The sequence below is a fragment of the Thalia democratica genome, chromosome 4 (assembly GCF_965202585.1).
Source record: "Thalia democratica chromosome 4, ktThaDemo2.hap1.1, whole genome shotgun sequence".
Lineage (NCBI taxonomy): Eukaryota > Metazoa > Chordata > Thaliacea > Salpida > Salpidae > Thalia > Thalia democratica.
Genome location: NC_139168.1, coordinates 22798303 through 22814385, shown reverse-complemented (window position 1 = coordinate 22814385; position 16083 = coordinate 22798303). Strand labels below are relative to the sequence as shown.

Here is a 16083-nt window from a genome sequence, read left to right as displayed (position 1 = left end):
AAAAGATTATTTACTTAACAAATACTCTTTTAAGAGTAGTTTTTGTTTCATTAATACGCTATTTTAACTTTTTTTAATTGACAAGAAAAAGAAAAAATAATACTTTTAAGTAAGTAAATATAAATTCGACTGGTATAATGTAAATTTTTTGTTACTAGTGTTTACTAATAGAATAATTATAATTAATCTAGATATTTTCTTATTTTAAGTGTAAATTTATTGACTGCCTTTTTGTAAAGCAATTGAAAAATTTTATAACCTAAGTTGTATATTAATCTTTTTTTTTTTTAATTTAAAAGTTTTTCAGTCAATTACTAATAAATTTTATCTGTCTTTTATTTTTTATCTTTTATCTTTAGTCTTTTATCGGTTTTCCATAAGTAAAATTTAAGCATTAATAATGATCTTACTATAAATATAACAAAATCTTCTTAGTACTTTTAATAGCAAACTATATAGCCGAATACTATTATAAATTGTTTTTCAAAAACTAGACAATACTGCCACTTCAAGGGTTAAAATATCAAGTAACAATATATAGTAAGAAGTTAAAAAGTTATAAAATAACTAACTATTAAAGGAAAAAAATTTAATAAAGGGTAGTGATTATGTTTTAAAACTTCTAAGAATGGTACGATTGTAAAAAATATTTTTGGAAACTTTGCTAAAACTGCTTAAAATATGCATTTTAAAGTAAAAAAAATTATCTTCCTGTTTTTAAAAGTAACATAAAAATTTTAGTCGATTACTTACAAAGTTTACTAAAAAGTTAGACTTAAGTATTTATACTACCTTACTTTAAATTTATCAGAGTATCCGTAGTATGTTTCATGGGTAAAAATATATTTGAAAGCTATTATTAAGTAGTATTTCTAAAAGTTGGCAATATAGTCATTTGAAAGCATTTTTTTGTATCAGGGAATAAAAGTTAGAAAGTGAAAAACAAACTTTTAGTGTACAATTTCTAATAAAAGTGGAGTGATTATTTTTTCAAGTTTTAAAGAATGGTACAACCATGCAAATCATTTTTTATAATTCCTTCTTTTAAAGCGTAAAATTTACTTTTATATGATAAATTTCTATTTTATTGTTCAGTATAAAAAATGTTTTTTTTAACAGTTCAATCCTTACTCATATAGCCTTTAAAAAATTATGATCTCAACTCAAGATAAATAAATTCTTTTTAAAAGAGTAAAATAAAAAAAATACTCACTAATTGACTACGAAGACTTTTAAAACTTTTGTTTAAAATAACATTAAACACTTTTTATGTTTATAACAAAATTAGTTCCCTTTTTTTTAGCAAAAGTAAATTAAAATATTTAAGCTTAAACTTTATACATATCACAATTAATTTCACATATTGTTTTTTGACAACTAATTTATTATTATGTACTTTTTTCTTAAATATTGTAGTAATATGAATAATTCTGATTAGTTTTAAGTAAAAAAAAATTGTTTTCAAAAGATATACATACTTTTAAGTTTAAAATTTAATATGTATGCTTTTAAACTTTAACATCAGTTACCAATTAAGTTGTTTTAAAAATTTGACATTTGCGTAAATGTCACGGTTGAACATATAAAACTTAAAAAAGAAATATATCTGTATTAGTACAGCAAGTAGTTGAATAAAGATGAGTCAAGCCAATATGTATTTTTAATTAAGTGCTGCTAATAAAACAAATGTTATTTTTTTAAATTAGTAGCATTTGCATAGTTGTAGAAAACAAAAGTGTATTCTGAAAGAAGTGTTGCTAGTTTTTAAAACTTTCAATTCAGATATGTTAGTTAAAAAAAGAGCAGTTTCCTTCTTACTTAGTAACATAATATTAACTTTAATTTATTTTGTGATCTAAAAACTATACCATATTAATAATTTGACATCTCTTTTCTCTTTTTTTTTTGACTGAATTCTAATTAAAAATTTAGATCGTCTAAAACTCTAAGTACTAAGTAAAAGTTTACTAAAAACCTATTTGCTTTATTCTCTCATATATATATATATATATATATATATATATATAAATGCTATCAGTTATGTACTTGCTTTAATTTAAATTATAATTTTTTTAATTCATTTTTTATTTTATTTTATTTAACTAAAATTAAGTATCTAAACATAAAAAAAAAATTAAATAGCTTAGAATTTAAATGACTTTACCATGGGACTAAAACATATTTAAACATAGAAATTAAGCTAAAAAGTGTGCAGGTAACAGAATTTATATAACTTGAAATTCTGTCATAAATTTTTTAATAAACTTTTTGTTTATACACAATATATGTTTGATTTTAAATTTTACTTACCTTTTAAGTATGATACTTATAAACTATAATTTTTTTAAATGTAAAATATTTAAAGGTCAATTTTTAAAAAAATTACGAACTCAATTTGTGTTTAGGTTAATAAACTTTTCTTTTTCTTTAATTTGAATATAACTGGTAGATTTAAATAACTATTAAAACATAAATTATTAAACTTAACTTTTTTTTTCCATTTTTAAACTATTCAGGATATTTTAAAAAGTTTCAAAAATTCTGATCAACTCAGGCTAGTTTACACTTGAAAAAAGCTTGATTTTTTAGCAACTCTCAGACTAGTTTAAACACTTTCCTTAAATTTTATGGTACTTTTCATGACTTTGTATATTTTTTAATTGTTATTTTAAAAAGACATTTATACTTTTTGTGTATTTTATAAGTTTAAGCTTCATTAACAGGATTTATTTTTCAGTTTTTCCTAATACTAATGTTTTTTTAAACAAGGCATACACAATTTAGCTTTATGTAACTCTGGTTAGTTTCTGATAACCAATGCTGGATTTTCGCCTAAAACTGTGGCAACCCTTCAAATATGCTTATTTTCTAATTGTACTGTAATGGTACATATTAAAGCTTGTTTACATACTTTTAAACTATTTAAAAGAATATCAGGCTACCTAAGGTTTAATTAAAGTTTTTTGTCTAAGTCAGTTTAGTTGGATAATTTATTTTTTAATTTTATACTATTTTTTCTAAACTTATATTTTTTATCAAAAAAAGTATGTTTACTGTTTTAAATTCTAAGTTCTTTTAATTTTTAATAGTTTTTTGTTTTGACTTGATTAGTTTTTTTAATAATTATGTTACTATTAGATGTTCTTGTTAAAACACTTTTTATTTTTCCATTTACTGTGTTTACAAATTATTATTAACTTAACTAAAAGGTAAGATTTTTAAATTAAGTCTAAAACTTAATTATTCTGTAAATCACAAAAATTACTCTATTCAGGGTTGCCACTTAACCTGGAATCCTAGAAAAACCTGGAATTTCACAATTTAGGCAAAAATAACCTGGAAAAACTTAGAATTTGAGAAATTTCGAAAAAAACCCGGAATTTTTTATTAATTTAAACATTTTCAGTAGTAAAATTTCGATTTGAGACAAAAATCTATCATATAAATAAGATTTTTTTGTCATCATCAAAAATTTTTCATTTAAAAACACATTTAAAGTAACTTTACAGTATGTTTTAAATGTTTTAATAGTATTTATACATTTTTTTATATAGAAATAAATTTAAAACTAAAAATAGACCCAAAAATGTGTACTTTTAAAAACCTGGAAGAAATTTGGAAAACCTGGAAAAAATTTGGAAAAAACGAGTGGCAACCCTGTATATTTCTTAATTAGTAATTGTTTTTAAATACAAAATAATTTTGTCTATATCATTTTATTTTACTCAAGCTAAATGATTCAACAAACTATTAATATTCATGAACATTTTGTGCGGTTAGTTATACCGTTATAATGTAAATAAAATACTTAAGACTTCTCTGACTAGTTTGAATGTTTTTGAGATTTTTTTTGAAATTATAGCTAGTTACAACTTTTCGAAGAATTTCTGGTTTTTATAGACATGATTTAGATTTCAGACTGGTTTTTTTATTTTTTTATATGTTATTTGTCTGTGCTAAATGTCAAATTGAGTGTTATTTCTCAAATGTGTTTAATTAAACTATTTCAATTTTACAAACTATTAAAAGTATTTCAACACATTAATGTTATCTTTAAATTTTAACTTTTAGCATTATTATTATTGTGAAACCGTTTTTGTTAAAAAGAATATTAAATCTTTTAGAAGTGAAATCTATTAAACATTAGTTGCAAAATATTTCATCGATTTTTATGAAATAATATTTTGTACCTTTTACTTCTATTTACTAGAACAAGAGCTTTGTACCCCATTTAATTTAAAACCATCAATCCTGCCTTTTAAGATTGTTAACCATTAAATAAATCCATGGTTTTTACAATAAGGTATTTTGTTTTACTTTAGAACACCAGTCTTCAACTACTTTTTCTAAAAACGAGTTAATATTGATTTAAACTTTAAGTGTCAAACTGTGTTACCTTGTCAAAAAATCGTACTAAACAGAAAATTAAGACTATTTTAATTTTTCTAAGCTAAGGCTGACTTAGTCTTCATTGTTTTTGTAAAAGTTTTGAAATCTTTACTTAAAGTCAGACTAGTTTTTGGATTAAGTTATTTTAAACATCATTTACGTTTTTTCATACAGTTACATACGATAACACTTTTATAAATAAATTTAAGAGCTTAAATAAATTTGCAGATATAGTTATACAAAATATGAATAAACTTGTATTAGAGAACACAAACGTTTCAATAAATACGAAACTTTGTTGTAGCACTAATAAACGGAAAAGAAAAGATGAAACTACTTACCCGGTACAGAGCAACAGTGAATTGTCATGTAGAAACACTCCAGTTTTTGATTTTGTAGAGCTAAGTAGAAAAAAAACTTTGAATTTAATCAAGGAAAAACGATTGCTTCCAACAAAGAAGAAAACTATTCCAGGTAAGGTTCTTATAATTTTTTAAGTCTAACCCTTAGTGTATTAATGGATATTATATTCTTTTTGTAACCTATAAGTTTGGAAATCCTGGTAGTATATTTTCAATAGTTCTTGTTTAAAAATGTTGTTAAATTTATATTTATTATGCAGAATACACGAAAACAAATACTGAAACTATTATATCATCTTTAAAAAAAAACAAAATTTTGCTGAGTGATGAGTTCGAAAAAGAATTCGAAAATTTTATCGAGGAAAGAATTAAAATAAATTATGCTGCTGTACTTTTTAATTTTTCATGGTTGATGAATTATTTATTTGTCTCAAAACAATCTTTGTTATTTATTGAGCGCTGTTTCCAAATTATCGTTGATGATTCATCATTTTCACAGTTAGACTTAAAATGTATTTTAAATATAATATCAAGTAGTCGATTAAACATTGATTCAGAAATGGAAGTTTTTAACGCAGTAGTCTCCTGGCTAGAAAATGACGAAAAACGCAACATTTACGCAAAAGATCTTTTTTTGAAGATTTGCCTATCGTTATTATCAGTTCCTGCTCTTAAGTCTATTTCAGGAAAAATTTCGTGTTTCATAGACAATCTTGCTTTCATAAATAAAATAATTGATAAAAAAAGTAAAGGCTTTCACACGAGAAATCTGAAAGATGTTAGTAGGTATTGTAATCAGAATAAATTTAATATCATAGTATGTGGAGGTGGGAAAGAAAATGTTGTTGTTCGTGATGTGTACAGTATTAAATCAAACGATTTCACTAGTGTTAAAAACTTACCACAACTTAAACAAGGCAGAGAATGGTCAGAAATAATGTCCGTAAAAGATGACATTTTTATATTTTGTGGTAGTAATAATCTTAATAATTGTATAACATCTATTGAAAAGTATTCAACTATTGATAGTTCTTGTGAGATTGTAGCTGATATGCCTGATAAACGTAATGAATATTGTGTATGTTCTTTTATGGGTAATATTTATGTTTTGGGAAGATATTTTCGAAGGGTTGTAAAATCTTGTTTTAAGTTTAAACCAGTAGATTGTAGTTGGACAGAAATCGGTGAAATGAACGAAGAAAGGTATAATTCATCATGTGAAGTTTTTCAAGGAAAAATAGTAGTTACTGGTGGATGTAATGATAGATTACTAAACAGTGTTGAGGCATATGATCATGTAGCTAATAAATGGACATATATGCCTAACATGATTGAAGAAAAATTTTGTCACGAATCAGTTGCAATAAAAAACAAACTATTTATTTTTGATGACTCTTGTGAAGTGTATGATTTTGTTAGTAACAAATTTGTTTTACTCAAAACACCTCCAGAATGCTTTATAGAGTGTTTATCAACATCTTTTAAAGTCATTTCAATTAATAACAAAATAGCTGTGTTTCCTACTAGTTCCAACCTTGTTCTCTTGTACGATGTTAATAGCAATAAATGTTCGCAAGAATCATTTGAAGTAACAGGAAACATTTCAGGATTTTCTTGTTTAAAAGTACCTCAGTTCTAATAAATAATTATATCATTTTTAGCTAAACAATGTTAAAACTTTTTTGATAAAGTTAATTAAATATGTTTGGTTACAAAGATTTTTAATTAAGTACTTCGGACTAAAGGTTTATGACAGGTTGTATTAGTATATAAAAAAAAGCCTGTTACGTATCACTTTAACAACAGTATAAAAACATTTTTAGTAGTAAAAGTTTGATACAGAACTTTTTTTATCACAAGTCAAGAAGTTTATAATGTTGTAAAATACGTTACTTATAAATTTAAAGTTTTGCTTTAAATTGAGTGTGGCATATATTTTTTTTTAAATTTCTATAATATGCATGTGTTTATTATTTATATTCTTTTTTTAATAAAATTTAAGTAAAACCTGTAAATTAGTGTCTTTTTTGTTATTATTTAAAAATAAGTGCTTTATTTCGTTTTCATAGTAAATAGTTTTAAACTATAAATTAAAAAAAAAAATTAAATTCACATTACCATGTGTCAGTACGTAGGTTTATGCTGTCTAAAAGTATACAAGTAATGTTAAAAAGAGCTTATAAGTGAAATAACAATAACTTAAAACTAAAATTTTACGATTTTTATTCTGTTTTAAATTTCATTAATTATTTTTAATTTAAAAAAAAATTAGAAAAAAAATATTTTTCTTTTTTAAAACTAAAATATCAATTAAAACAAATTTAAAAGTTAAATTTAAAATTAAAACAAAAAAAGAGTAATCCTAAATATAAAATATTATAAAACGTTGAAATACTTGATTTACTGTAATAAACTTTCCTAAAAACTTAAAATTTAGTGTCTAGTCTTTATGGATAGTACGAAATCAAAAATCAAATTAAAAAATCACAATTTTTTTTTATTTTACTATAATATACTTTACCATTGCATGAAAAAATAAGCAGATCAAAAAACAAACAAAAAGTTTTTTTTAACTAAAATGGTTTCTGTTAAATGACATTAAAAAAAAATTTCTGCACAATCAAATTTTTTCACATATTAATTAGTTTTCTAGGTTGTGTTTAAAATATTTACCAATTAGAATTTAATGCAATATATTAACAATAAATCTACAGAAATAGTATTTTTGTAAACTTATTGGTTTTTCTTAATTTCTCATAATTTTGTTTATTTTATCACCTTAGAAATTTTTATATAATGGGCTCATTTCAATACTTCCTTTTATTTTATGAATTAATTTACATCTGTTGGTGAACCGTGCATATTTATCTCAACTCATATCTCTAAAAATTTATAATTCATATATTTTCATTTATACTAAAGTGAACAATAACAAGCTATTAAATTAATCACAAATCATGCAACTTGTCCGGCCCTAGCTTCATTTTCGCATCAAGGAGAAAATTCTTGTATATTAAGATTACAACTAGAAAGGAAACTTGCTGTAATAACAGTAAGGCTTTAATTTAATTTCAAAAGTTTAAAACTATAATAAACCTAGATGATAAAAACATTATTTCATTAAGCTAACTTAATCATATAGGTACTAGAACTTAGTTTAACATAAAATTTACGAAAAATTAAGCAAAACTATACGTTTCAAATTATTTTTCGATGAATTAACTCTATTACTTTTAGTTAAAGAGTCTCATACTACAAATACATCATAAGTTAGTTAAGTTTTTAATGAAGCCATACAAAGTTTTACCAACTCTTTTTGAAATCTTAAAGAGATATCTATAGATGTTTTGTCTTGGTCTTAGCACTATTTAACATTACGTCCACAACAGCTTTCATGAAATAGAAACTGTAAGACTAATGATTTAAGTATCCCAAATGCGATGTTTTTTATGGGTAGTGTTTCTTAATTTGTAAAGTTATCATTACCTAAAAGTATTTAATAAAACGCATCTCTTAAAAACTGACTCTGGAGAGAACACTTTATACTTGAATCATTTTGTTATAACCATAAAAAGAAATAAGAAATATTTTTAGAGTTTAATGTAAACAACCTTAGTCTATACTTTTGCATTCTGCTATAATTTGTTAAAAAGAACTTGACTCGAGGTATAACTATTTGATCTTTAAAATCAATGTTTTAAATAGAATTTACTTTTTCAATTAGGTCAAATAGCATTTTTTTTTATTATTAAACATTCTAAATTTTAAAGTTTTATTATAGCTTAATTATTTTTTCATAACTATTAGAAAAATTTGGATCCATTATCTTCTGAGCGTCAAACATTTTTTAAATCAAAGTTAATTAAAATTGTTTTTTAAATATTTCGATCGTAAAAAAAAATCTTGAATTGAACTCATCAAATCTGAAGTGTAATGACCTGATCATTGAATACATCCAATTGCTAGATCTGTCCACTAAGCAAAAAACAAAAAATTCTTTAGTTTTACTTGGTTTTACTGATCGAGCAGTATCTTTATATTCAAAAATAAAGTCATAAGTAGATGACACATACATAAAGGGTTAATAAAAGATTTTAAACTGCAACCATTTACTTTTTATCTCAAATACCAACATAGTGTTTGAATTATACTCAGAAATTCATATAAAATCAATAGAATATTAAACTACAATTTGCTTAGATATTTTTTTATTTAAGGTTTTACAAGTTTTGTATATCTACAATTAGTTTATTCACTGCGTTTGGTTTAATATTAGAATAAGAAACATATTACACATAAAACTTTACGACTTCGTTTATTAAAACGTGAATAACACGACTTTAGACGTTTATTCAAATAAAGTTTTTATCGTAGTACTTGTAAAGTAGTTCAAATTTATTTAAGTATACATATTAAACTACACTTCAATTTGTTATTGCACTACAAAGTAAAAGAAACGAGATATTTTTCATTCGTTTACAACAGCATCAATTTTCCAATTGAAGTAACAAATGCAAAGTCTGCAGGAAACAGCTGCTTTATGTGTCCTACGATTTCTCTGTAGGTTGCTCGGATTGTAGATTCGGCAACTCCGGCAATATCACCAACATCTGCATAAAATATACAAACTATATATATAAGTGATAAAAAATTGAAATTAATGGTAATGGGGTTAATGATCTACTTAATGTTGGTCCTAAATAATTAAACAAAGTACTACAAGCTTATAGGCTAAACCTAAATAGTCTCAGTTAACTAGTTGCTTAAAGCAGTGGTGTTCATGGTGTTCTATGATAATATAAGGATGTTGAATTTTTTTTTAAAGACGTTTATTTTATCCCTTTAAATTAAAAATGTTTATAATATAAATTTACAGTTATTAACTCGTTAAATATTGATATAAAACTCAAAACAAAAAATGCTGATCTTTCAGAATAATATATATTTTTTATGGTCTATTGTTCATAGCTTTTAAAAGTTGAAGACCATTACTTGATGGAATGACTATCAGAAGGTTAAAGTTATATAAATTTCAGTAATTTTATTTTAAATGTCCTTATAGTTTATATAGTAGTTTATGTTGCAGTTGAATTAAAAATAAAGAGGTCGACTACCGGTTTTTAGCAAATTTTCTCCGGGTTTTTTAAAGTACTTGTTTTTGGTCTATTTCAAATCTAAACTAAGTTTAAAGTAAAAAATAATTGTTAAACAGTAAAAAAACATGAAAAATTTTCTTTAAAGATGCTGTAACGCTAATATAAATCTAAAACTTTGTTTACATGATAGGTTTTTTGTGTCGTATTGAAATTTCATTACTTAACATAAAAAAAATTCAAAATTTTTAGTTATCCCTTTTTTTAGTAACATTAGTTGAACATTCCAGGCTCTTTCAGGTATTATTTCCAAATATTTTAAATTCCTGGTAGTTCAAAATTTTTATAGCTTCATTATCAAATTCCAGGTTTTACTAGGATTCCAGATAAATTGGCTACCCTGAATAAATCACAATTTTGTAAACGAATAAACAAACTATGCTTAAGTAGCTAAAATGACAGTAATAAGAGACAACCTTGTTTTTATTAAAGCTTGTAAGTTTATAAAATTGGCTTAAGAAAACATTCAAACTTTTAAAGTTTACTTGAAGAAAATAGATTCTTAAAACGACTAATACTAATTATCAAAGTCTGTAAAAAAGGGCAATTCTAATTTAGTTATAATATTAAATTTTAAGCCTCTGTTTCTTCAATAAAAGTTTTAAAACAAGAACAGTTTCAATTAAGTAAAGAATAACTAAATCAATGGGTTTTGTAATTTTTTATTACATAAATACTAATGTACTAGCTGTATTAAATACCACTTTCAAACTAACTTAGTTTTCATAAAAAATATGAAGCCAATATAACATGCCTGATGAAAAATTAAGTCAATATGTTTTATGGAAACCAGCTTAACAATTACAAACCTTGTTGAGACTTATTGTGTCCTGATGCTTGAGCCACAAGGAAAATAGCAGCAGCAAGAACCGACAGAGGGGTGCGGTTACGAACCAAGTTCTTTTCAGTCGCGTTACCAGCCACCGTCTTCACAACATGCCTCAGTTTAAACGGCAATCCCAGTTTGCCACAGAAACGGTCCTGAATAAATGTTTCTAATAACATTTGCTTGCAGACAGAATGATAAAAAACTTAAAAAAAACATTCGAAATTAAAATTTGCCCATTATGCCACAAATGTAGTTCTTAACAAAAAAAATATTTTTTTCATATAATAATCGTTCTAAAATTTTTTTGTTTATAAATGGAGTTCAAGTTATAAAGTTTTTAGATCAGTACTGTTTAAATTTGAATAATTACTTTATTTCTTAATTAAATAAGTTTACTCACTGCATAATCGAAGGTATTTGTAGAAGTAACTTGGGTTTTTATGTTCCGACAAATCTGTTTGAACATTTTACTGATTTCCTACTTAGATACCCGAGATATTGCTACTATCTGTTAGTTCGTTAAACATTAAAAATTTATTAGTTGTAATTAATAGCACTAAAAGCGGATTGTTTGTTTTTGTGTACTGTAAAAAAGCAAATACAAAGATTATAAAAACTAGTTTTGTATTACCACCTTAAAACTGACAAATAGAAGGTAAAATCCACTAAAGTATATTTAGTGTTCATAGCTATACTGTTAGAATTACTTTTTTTACAAACACAGATTTATACATTAAGTTTATATAACAAATAGTGATTTCTCTGAAATACTTTGCAACGCACTATCATATTTTTTATATTATAAAAATTTAAATAAACATTCAACAGATTACCTTTTTATAAATGTGTGGTTTATCCAAAACTACAATACATCAGCAAGCTTAATAACAAAACTAAATATTTAACGCATCACCTCTTTGATAGTGCGTGGTGCATTCTTCTGCCTGCATGCGATGTACAGGCAAGCAGCAGCTATGGAGTCATTCCTCTTTCCTCTCATTGTTTTTGACTCGTGAACTTCCTTGAACAGCTTGTTTGCTGCATCCTATAACATTATTTTCACTTTTATATTGTAACAGTTTGCTTAGATCAGGGTTTCCGAAAGCGGAGTAGAAGTCAAATGTGCACAAAGGGTCTCTTTTGCACGAAGACATTTTTTTAAGGATTAAATTATTTTTTTTTGTTTGTATAATTTTTTTTTTATATCTCTGTTATCCCTATCCCTTACCCATGGTCAATAAATTTTATTTTTTTATGTGTCTCGTTTGTTTTATTATATTTATTATTAGTTATATTTTTAATCATTATTTTGACTATCCTTGTTACTCTTAGCCCTTACCCTCAGTCGGTAACCTTTAAATTAGTTTTTTTTTTCTTGTTTTTATTTAATGTGTTTTATATTTTTTTACTGGCGTGCAAAATGATCCTTTGTGCACATTTGACCCGTTTCTCTAAAATGGGCCATTACAGAAATTTAGGGGCAATGAGCAGCCAAAAAGACACAAAGGGGCCATATGGTCATAGTTTTAAATTTGGTTATAGCCAGCGAAAAAAAAAGTCTTAAACGTTTTTAAATTTATGCTAGATAATTTGAAAAAAAAAAGAGAATTACAGGGGGCTAAATTTTCAGGCATTTTTATTGGAAGTTTTTGAAAACTGCTGTTGGAGGGAACTATAGCTTATTTTAGTTTATTAAATGGGGCCATTTGAAAAAAAGTTTGGTAAACCCTTGCTAGATTAATAATATTTGTCATTGTAGCACACATGTATCATTGTTCTCATTTTGTATCACTAGCTGCTTGTTTAGAATTATACTGTTTTAAGTTTGCCCTTACTATGAATATTGAAGTGCGTGTATTACAGTTTTGAAATTATTTTGCCTTTTTTATACCAAACATTATTTAGTGACCTACTTCCTTTTGAAAAACATGCGGTGTAATCTAGTTTAAAGTTTAAAATCAATTCTGTGTTAACATGCATAATTCTTGCTAACATCGCATTTTTGCTAATAAACAAGAATTATAAAACCTAAAAGTTGTGTTGAACCTTGATCTCAGTAGTAATATCCTTCTCAAAGTTAAGTTAGATTTGCACAAACCATGTTCTACCACATCTATATTTATCAAATGGCCTGAAAAAAATGTAAAAAAATTGCCAAACTACCTTGATCTCAGTAGTAATACTGATTCTGTCGCACATGGACGCTATTTCTCTGAACGCATTTATGAGCACTCTGTCAGTACTAGACACTGTTCTTCTGTTGTTCTTAGAAAATCCTGTAGAAAATAAAGTGATACTTAGATATACAACAATCTTTTGAGGATAAAAAATTATATTTAAAGAAAATATTATTCATTTACAATGAATTATAGTATAAGCTATAAGTAGTTTTCTGGTATTTCAAATTTTCACTTAACTTGTAAAGTTGTATAATTCAACTGACTGCAGTATTTACAGCTTATTATAATTAATACATGATAACTTACTTATAAGTTTGATTTATTACCATTATAAAAACTAAAACTAGTCAGTGTTTCTTGTTTAAACAACAGCTTTTAAAATTCGCAATGTTAGGTGAGGCTCTTTTAAACAAAATTTTTATTATACAGAAAGATTTTAGTTGACTAACATACAATTTATTTAGTTTGTTTTATTTTACGATCATTTTTAATGCAGTTCAAAAAGTCTTGCAAACATGCAAAACATTTTATATATAAACATACCATAAAAATGCACAATCAACTATAATAGCTGTTAAACTAAAATAAGCAAAAAAAAAAAATAACTACTACCTTCTTGAAAATTTATAATACAAAATAAAACCTGAAGCACCGGGCTCTCCAGGAGTTACTTCAATGACTGTGGAGAGATCGCTTCCTCCCAGAAGGGGATTTCCCCTATCTCCAACACGGGACATGTCCTGTAATAAAATTAGCTAGTAAATGAGTAGCTTACAAGTTAAAGACAGCTTAACTAATAATTAACAGCCCATGTATGATTTAAAACATAATTTTGCAAAGATTTGTGGTTTTTAATCACTGACGAGCTATGTGAACGCAACTAAATAACAAAAAGTATATGTAGCCAGTTGCTGTTAACTTACATATTTCAAATATTTTATAACTTAACTTATGTCAATGTAATTTTGACAATTAGTTTCAATAAAATCAAATATGTTGAAGATTTAAAAATATTGGAAACGTATAGTTATATATTTTTAAATTAAAATATCTAATTCTATAACTAAAACATAACGGGCAAACACCAAATAAATCAAATAATTGATACCACCTTGTTTTTGGTAGCGTTTTTACCGTCCTTGGAAAACGTTCTCCACTCAACACCCACGTCAACAGTCCTGTCGCCAACAACGAGACCGCATTCAGGACAAACCTGTAAAATACACGATATACATATTATAAAAAAATATTAATAAAAAGACACACTTATAAAAACCACTTTTTTGAATACCATAAAAACATGCTGTATAAAAATAAGACACCTGTAACATTAACTTTTTATGTAACATAAAAAAGAGTACCTATATTTGATATAGTATATAAAAGTAAGACAATAAATTTAAAAACAATAATAAAAACGGAAATACCATATCTCCAGCTCGATAATCTTCAATCAGAGCGGCTTCTGGATGATCAGGACAGCAAATTTGTTCTGGATATGTTCTGGACATTTTGTTTTTGTATAATATGTTCTGAAAATTGGCATTTATATTGAAATTCTAATCATTTAAAAAATAGTGTATCAAATAAAATACTTTAAATATTTCCCTAAGGAAACTATAGTTTAAGATAAAGGGTTGTTTAGAAAATAATAGTAGAAACTTAATACATTTAAAGCTTTTCAGCTCAGTTTGTTATATTAAACTAAGTCTTAAAAAATATAACAAACTATTCACAAGATGCTATTAAGGATAAGTAATAGGTACGTTATTTAACAAAATATATTTTGAAACTTCTTAAAGTTTCACTTGTACTACTAATTGATTGTGCTTTCAATGTATTTTCGATTAAATTAACACCATGTTATTAATTTCAAGTGATACAGTTTAGTTTAAGTTTGTCAAAGTGATGTTAATACTATATTTATGTCAATAATTGTATCGTATTTCACTATTTATTATATTTACAGGTTGTGTATGATGTAAACTATATAACTTTTATAATGAGTTTTTTTTAAGCAATCAGTATATATTGTAAAAAAAAAACTTAATATTTTAGTTAAAAATAGAAACTTATTTTCTTAAGATTATACAAAAAAGAATTTTCAATGTAACAACTAAGAGTTATATATAAATGATAATAACTAACTTTTTAACAAATATATATATCTGTTACAAGGGTGCACGACTATTCAAATTTGGACAATTCAAATTCGGAAAATTCAAATTCTTAATAAAAAATTGAAACGACTAAGAATAAATAAGTGATGTATATTTATCTAAAAAAAATTCATATGTAAATCATATTAATATATACAGGCAATTTTTTTCTTTTCGCGAAAAAATTAATATTTTTTTAGATATGACTTTATTAAAGTAAATATTATAGTTATTTTTGGTAATTTTAAAATATCTTGAAAAATATTTAAGATTTTTAAAAAAATTTAAAGTGGCTTGTAGATATTTATAAGATCTACATACACATTTTTTTTTTCAAATTTATACTACTTTTTGAAATATAGTTTTTTAAATATTTTTTAAAGAATTTGAATTGTCGGAATTCGAGTTTTAATAATTTAAGTTATATGTAAATCTGAGATGTTTTTCCTTTGTTACTTTATTTAAGAGCATGATTAGTAATTAGCAAACTATATATTAATAAAAGCTGCTATATTAAATGAAGTAACACCCTGAGTGGCCAAAGATTGATTTTTTTTCAATTTTTTTTATTTTGATTAGAAGAATACTGAGCTACAAGCTTTTGATCCAAAGTGGGCCAAGTGGCCACTTTGGGAGCCATTACAGAAGTTTTGTAGGCCACGACACGAGTAGCAAAGAGGCCAAAGGGGGGCCATGAGGCCTTAATTTGAAACTTTGCAATAGTTTTTCTTATTTCTTTAAAAGGTTTGTTTGAAAAAAAGCTTTTGAAACCCGGATTTAAAGTAACTCTTGAGTAAATAGCTTCAATTAGTTAAATTATAATTATGACAAGTATTCCTATTACTCATTTAAAAGTATTTAAACACCAAAAACTATTTCAAAATTAGAGGCAGAAACCAAAAACAAGCCTGCGTTTTAAATTCTTTATTTTTTTAATCAGCAAAAAATTACCAACTTTAAAATTTTTATAGTTATGAAAAATTAGATAACATTAAATAAAATATTTATTTA

The 16083-nt window shown here is 24.8% G+C and overlaps 1 pseudogene; it reads right to left on the bottom strand.

Moving 5' to 3' along the window:
* Positions 1–9227: 9227 nt before the first annotated feature.
* Positions 9228–15712, bottom strand: LOC145833135 (transcription initiation factor IIB-like; annotated as a pseudogene).
* Between the last annotated feature and the right edge of the window lie 371 nt (positions 15713–16083).